The sequence below is a fragment of the Nothoprocta perdicaria genome, unplaced genomic scaffold (assembly GCF_003342845.1).
Source record: "Nothoprocta perdicaria isolate Ctin4 unplaced genomic scaffold, notPer1 scaffold_97, whole genome shotgun sequence".
In the NCBI taxonomy this organism is placed as follows: domain Eukaryota; kingdom Metazoa; phylum Chordata; class Aves; order Tinamiformes; family Tinamidae; genus Nothoprocta; species Nothoprocta perdicaria.
Window position 1 is genome coordinate 794272 of NW_020456276.1, and position 12459 is coordinate 806730.

The window sequence follows — 12459 nt, forward strand, 5'->3', positions numbered from 1 at the left end:
CTGCTGTCCACGAGCGAGAGGCCCCGGACGCGCCCCGCGCTGCGGGACGAGGGGCCGCCGGCCCCTCACAGCGGCGCCGGGTCCCTCCTTGGCYCAACCAGCGCTCCCGCCATCCCCTCAGGGAGCCCCTCCACACGGCCGGCTCTTCCCATCCCCAGGACAAAGGCTCCCACTACGGATGCTCCTGTCCTTAAGGACTAACCAGGCCTTTCACACACCCAACAAAGTCAGCCCTTAGGCTCCGTAACAGCAATTCTGTTGTGCTTCCATCTCTCCATCTCCATTTCCTTGTGTTTTTGCACCAAAAGCCTGGACTTTCGTGCAGGCTTTGCCCCTTTGGCAAAAGCCCAGGCCTTGCTGCTGGAGGCTCCCACAACGCAGCAGCTTCCGCAGGCCGGGCCGGGGCCGCCCGCATAGCTCAGGGGATGGAGCGCCTCAAGTGAAGGGCACATAAGCAGCTTAATGCACAAGGCACCATTGTGCTATTTTTAATAATTGCTGTAGATCAAATTAAAGCTCCGCACTACTGCAACTCATGATCGAACACCTACCACTTTTAAAAAGTATGGACACACCACCTGCAGCATTCAATGCAACTTCCATCACYGATAGAAAATTTTGCTTCTCCCAGTAATGTTTGTACTGAAAATCCAAATATGTTTTCATTGCTTATAGACACGTTCAAAACTTAATTTCCCCCGTCTCAAATGCACTGGTTGAAGAAGTCGGGTATGCAGGAGAGAGAGGGCTTCTGACATGCAAGGAGACGGATGGCTAAGGGACACAGTCTGTTCAGTCAAGGGAAAGCTGGTGTTTACAAATACAGCCTTCTATCCTGYAAATTCACTGTCATTTAGCAAAAAAATAGCAAAACATTTAGCAAAGAGTTTTGCTAAACTGAAACAAAACGGACCCTTAGATACCTTCAGCCCTGTGGTTCCTGCAGACAGCTGTACCTCTGAGCAGGGCTACAGAAGGCATCAGCAAACACGCAGGGTGCTTGAAGATGAGGCATCCCTGAGACGCTCAGGGTTGAGAGGCTGTTTTCTGGCCAAGGTGTTAGGTTTGACTAACCTACAGCACCACCAAACATCTCAATAACATAGAGCAACCTCAGCCATCCTGTGTGATCTGCATTTGACATGAGCATTAATAGCTGAGCTCTTTCTGCAAGTCTGCCTTGCATGGATGCTCATCAAGAGTCACTCCCTCAGCTGGCTTTAGGGAGGCAACCAAGCTGAGGTCATCAGAGCCCCTGAGAGCTTTTCGTTGCTTGAAGCCTCTTGGATTTTAACCAGCTCCAAGAAGTTTCTAGTATCTCCTTTACTGAAATTTATCTAGGGTGCTCAGAAATCAATGAATCTGCTTCCTTGGGCAACACAAGATAGCCAGAAATCTCAAACTGAATATGCATTTAACATGCACCACACCCCTTTTATAGCTGCACTTTATACCTAGGGAACCTGGAGTTAGAAACACCTAACAATCTAGAAAGAAAACTCTTTAATCCTCTTCAAACAAGATGCTCTGCATCGCATCCAGAACTCAAGCGTGTCTAGCCCAGATCAGAGAATATTTGTAGTAGTGGTTAATTCTGTGATTTGGGTCTGAAAGTTCCCCAGGAGTTTCAAGGWTGCTTAAACATCAGCAGCTTCTGATGTACAGTGAAAAAAAAAAAGTCTGCAGAAAGTAATGATCCCTTTGGGACTTCTTCAGAGCTGGGAGGACCACGTTTAACAGGATTGTTTCTGCTGACACATTTGGGTGCAAAAGCCTCTTGAAAGACTCTGATGGAAAAAATGCTAAGGCAACACCGGTGTCTTGCCTTGGAAATTATGATGGAAGAGAAAAAGTACTTGATAACATATCCCCCACCTCCACTCATCTCAAGATCTTTGTAGCAAGAGTTGACCCCAGGATAAAAAGCAAGCTCCTTGAAGAAAGGATGAGGTGACTTGGGTCTGCGTGGCGTGATGGCACTTTCTGAAGGAAAACATGAAGCTCTRGAGGGTCTGTGTATCCCCTTCAGGCATCTTACCTGACTTTCCACCTTGCTACCTGAGAATGCAAATGCATCAGCTCAGACATTCACTTTTGCATGCTGCCTTCTCTGGCATCCTACTTGTGCTGAGACATCTGCTTAGCATTAGTTGTATTCTGGGGATTAATGGGGCATTTTTGGCTTGGAAACCAATGACTCTAGGTTCTGTGCTGAATTTCCCAAGAACTGCACAAGCACAAATTGCAGAACGCAAAGCAGATTTTACTCAATTAGAATGAGAATGCAGACATACCTCCTTTATGGTTCAGTTGACAATTTCATTAATTARGCCCTCATTAGATGGGCCTTCTTTGAGCCTGCTCTATATGTTTCCAGTAAGCAGAAATTCCCATTTGCTGCAGTTACAGAATTACACCCAAGAGAGCTGGCAGCTGGTGTCTTGGCAGAGACCTGGAGGAGATTACAAGCAAGGGCTCAAGTTGGCCCATGGTAAGCAGCATGAAGGCTACGTGATGGAAGCTCCGAGTCCTGCTTTCACTGGGACAGGGGCTTCCTCACATCCTCCCCCCTCACCCACAGGCCCTTCTGTGCCTAGRTATCCAAGCTCTGCACTGAGGAGGATCTATCCAAACTATTCCTCACACTTCTCTAATGCTGAGTCTCCCTTCCCATTCTGCACAGCTTTCTTCATAAACCATTTCAACACAGAAAGAAGAACGGGCAGCCTTGAAGGGGAAGAGCTGGCAAGGCCCTGGGCTTCAATCAGGAGGATCCCAGCAGCTGAAAGACCATTTGGTTTGTGCAGTTCAGCTAATGCTCTAATTGCTACCAGCTCTTCTGGCATCCACTGAGCTCTGGTTGTGCTGGCCTGAGACAAGGACCACTGCAAACTTAGATGGGCTTTAGGAAAGCCAAAACTCTGGGCACCCATCAAGGAGCTGCTTGCATTTTGGACAATGAGAAAGCCAAGAGACTTTCAAAGAGCCCCGAGGCTCAGTGACTAGCCAGTCCCATGAGAAATGCTATCAACCTTCACTCCAGAGCTGCTCAGAAGCTGGAGCAGATCCTGCCTTGGCAACACAGCTTGCAATTTTAGACCATGATGTCTATATAGGCTCCGCACCACATACAGAGCTTATAGTCACATTTGTGTCATAAGTGAAACTCCATTGGAGCCAAAGCACTTATTTCATCAGCAGAGAGCTTGGCCTAATTAAAATACTATGTATTTAGAAGAAAACAATATAGGGCAGGGAAGGAAATATGCTGAGCCTCTCAGCTCTTTAAGAAAATAGGTTCCTGGGAACAGATTTAGTAAGCAGAGTCTATGACAGACCAAACCAGTTTTCCTGGGCAAACAAACCAACAGCCTGCAAGAACCTGCAAAGCCATTTGGATTTCATCATCAAGATGAGAAGAGGGCCTAACATTGCAGAAGGCACCCACTGCCCTCAGAGACGGTGATGCACATCAGTCCTTGCTGAGAGAAGGGACTACTCGCATCTAGCTGCTGCTGTCTGGGGATGCTGGTTAGAAATACAGGGAGCTTCTCACTACCAGGTTATGGACATTTTGTAAGTACAGCTTCCATCTTGTGGTCATTGTTGAGGAACCTGGACTATCTCGCATTGTATCGTGGCCAATGCAGCACCCAAGTCTCAACAGAAGCATTCCTAGATGGAGAATTAGGTACAGTCCTTTGCTGGCACATCTGAAAAGGCTTCAATAAACAGATATTCAGCTACTTCTCTCGTGTTTTCTTCCCAAAGCCGAGCTCCACGCGCGCTTTGGCTCATGCCTCGTTCCTGCTTCACATCGTTCTGACGCTTTCTGCGTTGCGGGAAGGCCCCACGRCCACGGCCGCTCGCTCTTCGCTCCTCAGACTGCCGGCTCAACGTGTCAGCTACAGGAAACCCTGCAGAGGGGCCGCGCTGAGGGGCAGGCAGGAAATCTGAGCCTTGTTTGTGGGCTGACCAAGGACGGAAGTCCCACAGCTGCACACAGCTCCTAGTGGGGACTGTGTCAACAAGCAGGTAAAAACAGCTGGTAAGCACATGGAAAAGCAGCCTGCCTCTGTTCAAACAGGGAAAGTGCTTTGCAGTTGAGCAACTGCCTTCAGCGTTTGCTTTTAGCAATCGGCTCAAGTCCCTTACCCTATCATTAGCTGCTATTAAAGGCTGAGCAAGGTCTTGCTCCGATCCCCAGGCCAGGCTCTCATAGGAGCATGGATAAGGAAGCCACAACGTTTGGGAGCGCTGGGAAGGCAGAGCTTGTCCCACAGAGCTGCTGATCCACACTCAGCAAGTTTGGGTCGCACCTCCTGGCTCTGGAGGGTGCTAACAGCGAACGGCAGCCCGGACACGTCCTGCTTCCGGGCAGGACATGCACAAAGGGTGGGACTGCTGAATATTACAGTAGTCAGAGAGGCTTGGCCCAGCTCATTTTTATCTTAAGGCAAGTGCCTAAAAATAGGTCAGAGTTATTTCCACTCTAAAACCCCTTTATTTCACTGCATTGGCTGTAAAAAGAGCTTTGGGTGACTAATGCAACTCTAGACATCTGTGCTTGGAGAAATAAACCCCACCTATGAAGCCCTGCTCCCACAGAAAGGGGCAGCTCAAGGCAGAGGAATGTGGCCTGTTGCAGTGCATTAAACTGTAAAGCTTTTAGTTTTTCCCCCTTAAGAAAAATACTTCCCCCCTTAGGAAAGGTGCAGCTTCCCCAACTGTAATCCCTTTGCTACATATCCATTGACATGGAAAGTGCCAGCACAGCTGTTATCTCCAAAGTGTGTGGCCTCTACCGCCTGCGGGTTCTGAGCAGGAGCAGCAGCAACGGGGACTCGGGCACCCCGCGCTCTGCCGCCCTCGCTGAGGCTGCTACCAAGGGCACGGCCTGCACGGGGCCTGGCAAGGGCTTACGCTGACCTTGCAAATGCTTAATTAACATTTCTTTTCAGCTTGTTGAGCTTCTTTTCTCTGCTGTGGCTGAGCACACCCCCATTTGTCCCCCAAATGGCAAGGATGTGCCAGTATTCATCTTTTAGCCTCACACATGAAGGATCATCTGAAAGGGGCAATAACGAGACTTCAAGACTGTACCTTGTGACCTACAGCTGCAATCAGGTTGTATTTACAGGCCTAGTTCAAATAATACTTACTACTCAAATCCTCAAAACCTCTARTAGGCCACAATCTGGGTTTCAAAAGAAGCAAAATCATCTAAACCTTCATGGGGCACCTAAAATTATAGTCCAACGCTGGAGAGACAAGAAGGAAGAACTGGAATAAAACAAAAAGGTTGAGTTTTGAACTGCTACCATGCACAAAAAGCCCAGGAGAAACTGGTTATAGAGGAGATTCAAACATGGAAATGGAGATTGCTCAGGAACATTGGAGAACATGCATGAATTACATAAGATACATTACATTAGATAAGATGCTGTTTCAGGCCCAATCTGGAAGACAAAGTTGGCAAAGTAAAGGTGGCAGGAAACCGGAGTCAAGAAAAAAAGGTAAAGAATATGGATGGTGCATAGGTTTAAAACCAGTAGGGGAAAAAAGTAACCAAAAAAAAGGGGTATGTTTATATAACCAGCAATGGAAGGAATTTGGTAGTTTTAGAATCAATAAACTGCTAAATTAAACAGAAATAATCAGTGCTCTGGGGGATTCTTAAGTGACTCCCGCAACTGGAGCTCCTTGGAAAGCCCAGATGCGTGTTCATCTCTGGAACTGCATACATCTGACCAAAAAAAGGCAAAAATTAAACTCTCCAGCTGAATAGAGTATCTTTTGTAAGGAAATGCAAGACCGAACAAGAAAATAAGCTGTCCAAGTACAATGGTAAGGCTGGTTCCTGATCAGATAGTACCTACAATTAGCAAAAAAAATGGGCTGCATCAAATCTTAAGTGTCTTAAGTGTTCCATTATAACCACATAGGAAAGTATTTAATATATGGATCAAAAGTAAAAAAAATTAGCCAAAGCCAATATGCAGTCAAGCTGCCCCACTCAGCCTCATCAAGCACATCTAACTACATGCAGACACATTTACTAGACATTAAATACTCGTCGGCATTGGAGATAATGAAGCCAGAGCACATATGCTGCAGTAGACAAAGCTGGAACCTAAACACGCTGTTGATATCTGCAACAGCAGCGAACAAGCAAAGCAGCAGACAGAATTTGAAAACAGACTCAGAGGAAGATCAACACTAAACACACGGCAAAAAAAAAAAACGATAAAACAAGAAATGGCAGAGTATTTTACATAGAAGCGTCAGTAATTATTACTTGCATTACAAGAGAAGTCTTGAAAAAGGAAACCCTCCATTTCTGGTCACCTTATGTGCTTGCTGCAAGACATTACACCGCTTTTCAAAACCATTTGTGGACAACGGCAGAAACTCTTTATGATATACTGAGACGTGACTGGGACACTGCCACAGGCAGCTGCACATGCTTCTGCCTTCCATAGCACATGTGGAAGTTGAACAGAGGCAGAAAGAGCTTTGGCCAAGTCAGCAGCGAACGCAGCTGAGCCTGTGGTTCGAGAGCAGCCGGAGCCGACCTGTCCGCAGGGGCTGCTTCCCTCGCCTAGCTCCGACGCTCAGCTCTTCCCAAACCATCACAGCTCATGAGAGAAGGTTTCTTTCTTACTAGCTGAACAGAAAACTCGGTGCGAGAGGCAGTGCAAGAAGGGATGCAAGGTGGGGAAGATGGGACAGCGACAGCCAGCAGGTAAGAGTGGTTTAGACCATCTCCACAGCCACCACAGRTGTTCATGTCACAGCTGAAAGCAGTTCTGCACTAGCCCAAARCTGCAGGCAGAACTGTACACGATCAATACCAAAACTGCCGGGAAAAAAGAAAGGCCAAACCGAGCACATGAGCATCTCGGCAGTGGTGCGGGCCAGCAGCGCTCACCCAAGGCAGGTTTGACAAACTGGATTCTGCAATAACTGAAAAGCCACAAAGCGCTGCTCTCACTATAACTGACCAAAAAGTGGCTTTTGCAACTGGGAGTGATGTAAGACTATAAAATGCATCTGGCAGCTTTAGCCACACAGTTCTGACAGAAGAAAGCACAATGTGGATGCATTTCAGGTCTTGGCAGCCTTTATCCAGATGGTTGCTTGGAATTCGCTCCCAACGTGAGGCATCACAAGCAGCTCCTCGCGCAGCTGCATCTGACAAAGGTATTTCAGCACACAGACTGACAGCCAGAGCCCTTGCAGGGAGCCAATGTAAAGAAATTCACAGAAATAACAGATTAAAACAGCACTGTAAAGACATTGAGAAAGCACATACAAGGATTCATTTATCCTAATTCAGGTTTCTAAGAGTTAAATGCTTATTTCCAGACTTGACACCTTAGACTTTCAACAGGTCCTTACTGGGGACAATTCATCTGAAACGAACATCTAGAGTAGACAAAAATTCCTCAAATCTGAAGCTGAAAAAAATTCTAGTTTTCCATGAACACCAGATCTCCAGCCTTGCTCCTACAAAGTAATCAAGTACTACTGCCTGTAGATCAAGACTTCAGCTGCTGGAAATCCATAAAGAAAACCTTAAACACTTACATTTYTTCACTCAGTCCCCAAAGCTGTTCCTTCCCATCCACTTTAGTRCTCATTCACCCACACAAAGTTCTTTCTTTGTAAAAATCACCCTAATTATACAGGATAACACCATGTGCAACTGGAGCAGGACAAAATTGATGCTTGTACAAACGCTCACCAGTATCACATAGGAAGCCTGTGGCAGACCTTAAAATAGAACCGAGCTTACTTAGTAAGTCTAGATTACTTCAGCACACTTTAAAGAAATGATCTATTTCCTTTTTCTGGAAAGAAAAATACACCCAAAGCTTTAAAGTTTCCATTCACACTTCTACTCAACTATGCTAAACCTTAGAAAACTCTTCCCCTAATATTTCTGCTATGTTTTCTAGATCTCTCCCACCTTTAGTATTTATATTTTTTTCTACCRAACATTTGAAGATTTCAGTTGTTTTTGCCGAAGCACTCCAGTTACTTGCCACAGACCAGAGAAACCAAAATAGTRCTTTAGAGAAACTATGGAGGTGCTGTGGCTGCTTACCTAAAATACAAATTCACTGAGCACTGAGGAATCTATCTGGATAGGCAGATTAGACAAAAAGCTCAAAATACTTTTTTTGCCTCTCAAAAAATGACTGTACATTTTACAATTTTGCATTGAAGGAACAATAAATAAGTCTTGTTGTAAGAGAACTCTTTGTAAGAAAAGAGATGTTTTATGTTGGGGGAAGCTGTCTGTGCAAAGCAGGGTCTTCAGAAAGCCAATGGACAAGCACTCAGCATCCAGAAGATGAAGAGCATGTTTCAACTCARCTTACTACAGAACTCCACAGAAGGTTTCCGACCTTTCTCCTTTTCTGCTAATTTAGTTTCCTGATCTCCTGGTCAGCCAGCACCTACAATACCTTCAGAGCACTAATTTCTTCTACTTCATCATGCTCTCATTCCTTATCTTTTAATAGCCAGCTGTGACTCCAAGCTTTAAGCACCTTGCCCTGCTCTTAGATGGAAAGTCTCTGCATGGCCCCAGAGTTACATCACTTGCCTTTCCCRTAGTTCAGGCTGAGGTACAGGGAAGGGATTACTCAGTATCACCTTGCCAGTACACACAGAAAACACCTGTGGCACTTGTGGTTCAAGGTCTGCAACATGGCAGGAAACAGTCCTTGTGCTGTTTGAGCTTTTAAGCTCAGTCTGTATTTTCTGAACTCACAAATACAGAAAAACCCTACCTTTTCTTTACACATTCACACTTGCTCAAGACCTCACTTATTTCTTATTCCAAAGAACTACGCTCTCTTAAAAAAGTTGATGCTTTCCCCCACCTTCGGATGTTGATTTTGGGAAATATTTGCTCTGTAGAAAGGTAGTGACAGCCTGTGTGTTTATACTCTTCATAAAGCTAAAAGGACCTCCACACAGGATTGTCATACCCATTACTGTGGCATACTTACTACAGCAATTAGTGGCATTAGAAGATATTCATATTGCTTACTCAGAGCACCGAGTGGGTGGAAATCAGCAGGCTCTGTCGCACAGCATTCCCCTGGAAGGGCACCAGAAGGATCCGAGAACAGATCTTCACAGATAAGATGGGCAATTCACAGCGAAGTTCACAGCGACACTCCACCAGCTCACTTCCTCCACCCCCACAGAGTGAATCAGAGCAGTTATTGCSTATCAGGTGATGACTATCAACTGCCAACTTCACTTCAGAAAGAAAGCTGTGTCACTGCCCAGGTGAAGATATATTTAGGGGCCTCTAGATAATGCCTGAACTTGTGCCACTGCAAACAGGCACAGCCATTCTCAAAGCAGAAGTATGCAGATTTTTCTTATGAATTAACACATGATTGTAGWTTAGAATTAAAGATTTTTGCTACATAACCCAGAGGACCTATTTTCTTGGAAGCTRGAAGTCTCAGCTTGGTAATTTCAGGTACTTGGCTTTATACTCAGTGTAATTCTGACTTGCAGAGAAAGCCCTCTACAGTTCAGGAAACCAGGATGAACCACTCCTCTGTTAGTTCAGTCATAGAGCCAGTAATTAATAATATGTTTAAGGATTTCAGCATCTGGTTGAAGCAAGATCAGTTCTGGCAGGATTTTCCTGCTGTAATTATCTTGGCTTCATGGCTGAGAAAAACAGCCTTATCTTGGCTTACTAAGCACATGCCCACACTGACAAAGTTAACTGCTCACTAGTTACTGCAGTGAGCTTCTTCATGCTAAGAAAATTTGAGTTTGATGCAGCCTGTGGATGCAGTTTACTTCCAGCATCAGTCCAGTGCTAACACATAACAGCATCCCAAAGTCTTTTACTTTTCCTRCCAAGAGGTAGGTATCATCTTCATAAAGTAGCATTCCATGTTACCTTTAAAAATTAAACACATAATGCCGCAAACACAGCCCAACACCTGCTCTGAATGACACTCCTTGCCCTGATGAGGCCATGTTTTTGAGAGCTCAGCATTCAATATGCACAGACCTTGTAAGAGAAGTGCCATTTCCTGCCCAAATTGATCATGGTACATGCCCACACAGAACACCAACGCACCACAAGCAAATGCCCATCACAGAAACAGCAGTGCCCTAAATAAGGGTAACTCATAACACAGACTGTAGCAGCAGCAAACTGCACACAGGCCTCAAAGCATTAAGACAAGTTCCAARCACAAAAGCCACCCCTGAAAGACTCCACCAAAGCCCTCTGCTTCACAGCACCCTGCTGCACAAGGTTTAAATGCAGTTATGGTGCCAGCACCACCAACCACGTGGCACTGTGGCATTGTAAGACTTCACACGCAAGACTTGGATGTCTTCATGAAGCCCTCTCTACATACTTCTCAAATAGTCACTGCCATTTCTTTAAAATCTGAATGAAGCCGACCTGATTTGCAATGGATGTGACAGTTCTTAGTTTATCTAGCACATTTGCTTAAGCATCTAGTCAGCCTAAGTTATTCAATATGACTTGAAACACTTAGTACTTGGGCTCTGAAAAATAAGCTAAGTTTCAGTGGGTTTCTCATTTGCCTGCACCATGCTTAGCTAAGCTGAACAGTAAGAGGCATGAGATGCAACACATCTGATAATGAAGTATTTACCTTAGAGGATGCAATACCATCACAATTGAGCCCATTCTTTAGAGCCTACGCTGCTCTGGCCAGGCTGTCAATAGAAACAATTGCTTTATTTTCTCTGCAACATCTGTTTTTTCTGCACAAGGCCACAGCTGACAAGACAGTGAGCAGCTCATCTAGGTTACAAAGCCTGAGGATTGCTCCCTACATCTATATTAAAATGGTCAGACAAATTTAAAGTTTGAAGTGACCTGACCCCATGACTGCAGGAACATGAGCAGCATACCTGAACACAAGAGTTTCGGCTTTTCATGGCCATCAAAATCATTTATTACACAGACTATTTTGTCAGATCTTCAGTTGGGAGAACTGATGTGGTCTCACTTAAAACCAGTACCCTCTCCCCCTAAAAACATGTGCATCCAAACTGCAGCTAGAACTCAGGTTTGGGATAAGGAATCCCATTTTACCACCTGAAGTCAAATAGTGCAGCATTATCTGCCTACTGTAGATTTCCCCATACAGAAAGGAAATTGAGACATGTTTCACAAAATCCTGCTAAGCAGGTATGTTCATCTTAATTAACCAGCAAGCTTCAAAGCTTGGCCTGAATTACACTCAACTATTGAATCAAAGRTTATTATTTTGCCCAGGGAGGTTGTGGAGTCTCCTACTCTGGAGGTCTTCAAAACCCGCCTGGATGCCACCCTGTGCCACATGCTCTAGGTGTGCCTGCTTGAGCAGGAAGGTTGGACTAGATGATCTGTAGAGGTCCCTTCCAACCTTAAATATTCTGAAATTATAAATAAGCTTTATAAAAAGACTAAAAGATTCTCTGTCTCAAAGTCTAGTCTCTTACAAGCTGAATTTGGAATCATATAATTACATTCAAAGTACTCAAGCATTCTCTCCCTACCTCTGGCCATTCTAATTCTGCTAAATCCATGGGAGTTTCCTTGGAATCATCTAAGAGTAAATTATAAATAGTGATGCTTGTTTTGTAAATCCCCAAGTCCTGTATCCCCAAGCCCCACTAGGACCATGTTGAACAAAATTCGAGAAAGTCCATCCACACCTGAAGATAACCTGATAAACCCAGAGTTACAGTAGGTAGAAAAGGTAGGTAAGGTAGGAAGAAAAAGAAGGTTTTGATTTGCACCTTTGATAGATAAATTGCTGCTCCACAAAAATCAGTTGCAGGGAAAGCTTGCATTTAACCTAAAGGTTTTGCTCCAGAAGACACCTCWGGCCAAAGGCTTGTTCCACAGAAAGCTGCCAGGCTGGGACAGCCTTGATCCCATGGGAGGGCAAGGACAGGGCACCAGCAGCAGAGCCCCAGCAAGGGAGGTGGCAGGTTCCTTGTGCTGCAGCACAGCCTTTCTGGCAACTGTCTCCCCTTTAGCTTACCACATTCCTGAATTACTGTCCCATGCTAAGTCTAATTACAGGAAACGACCCAACTTAAGTAGCCTTTGGCTTTAGAGGTGTTTCATCGTTTTTAAGGTAAGAAGGTTAGTTCCTTTTGCCTCTTAGGTGACACTGGGTTTAGAGCTCTGAAAAAAGATCTATTATAGCAGTGTTGCACTAAGCTACACTTTCTAACATTTCAACTAAAACAGCTGTCGTAAAGCTTTTATCATAGGTTCTAGGGTCAAATGCCTCTATTTGCTCTTAAGAGTAGCAATTTCATAAGAACCAGTCCYAACAATAACATGATTTTCTTTAGCAGTCTCTCAGATGAAAATGCTAGCATTATGGATGACTTGACTCCTTGCAGACAATATACATATCATTTGGACACTAGCAA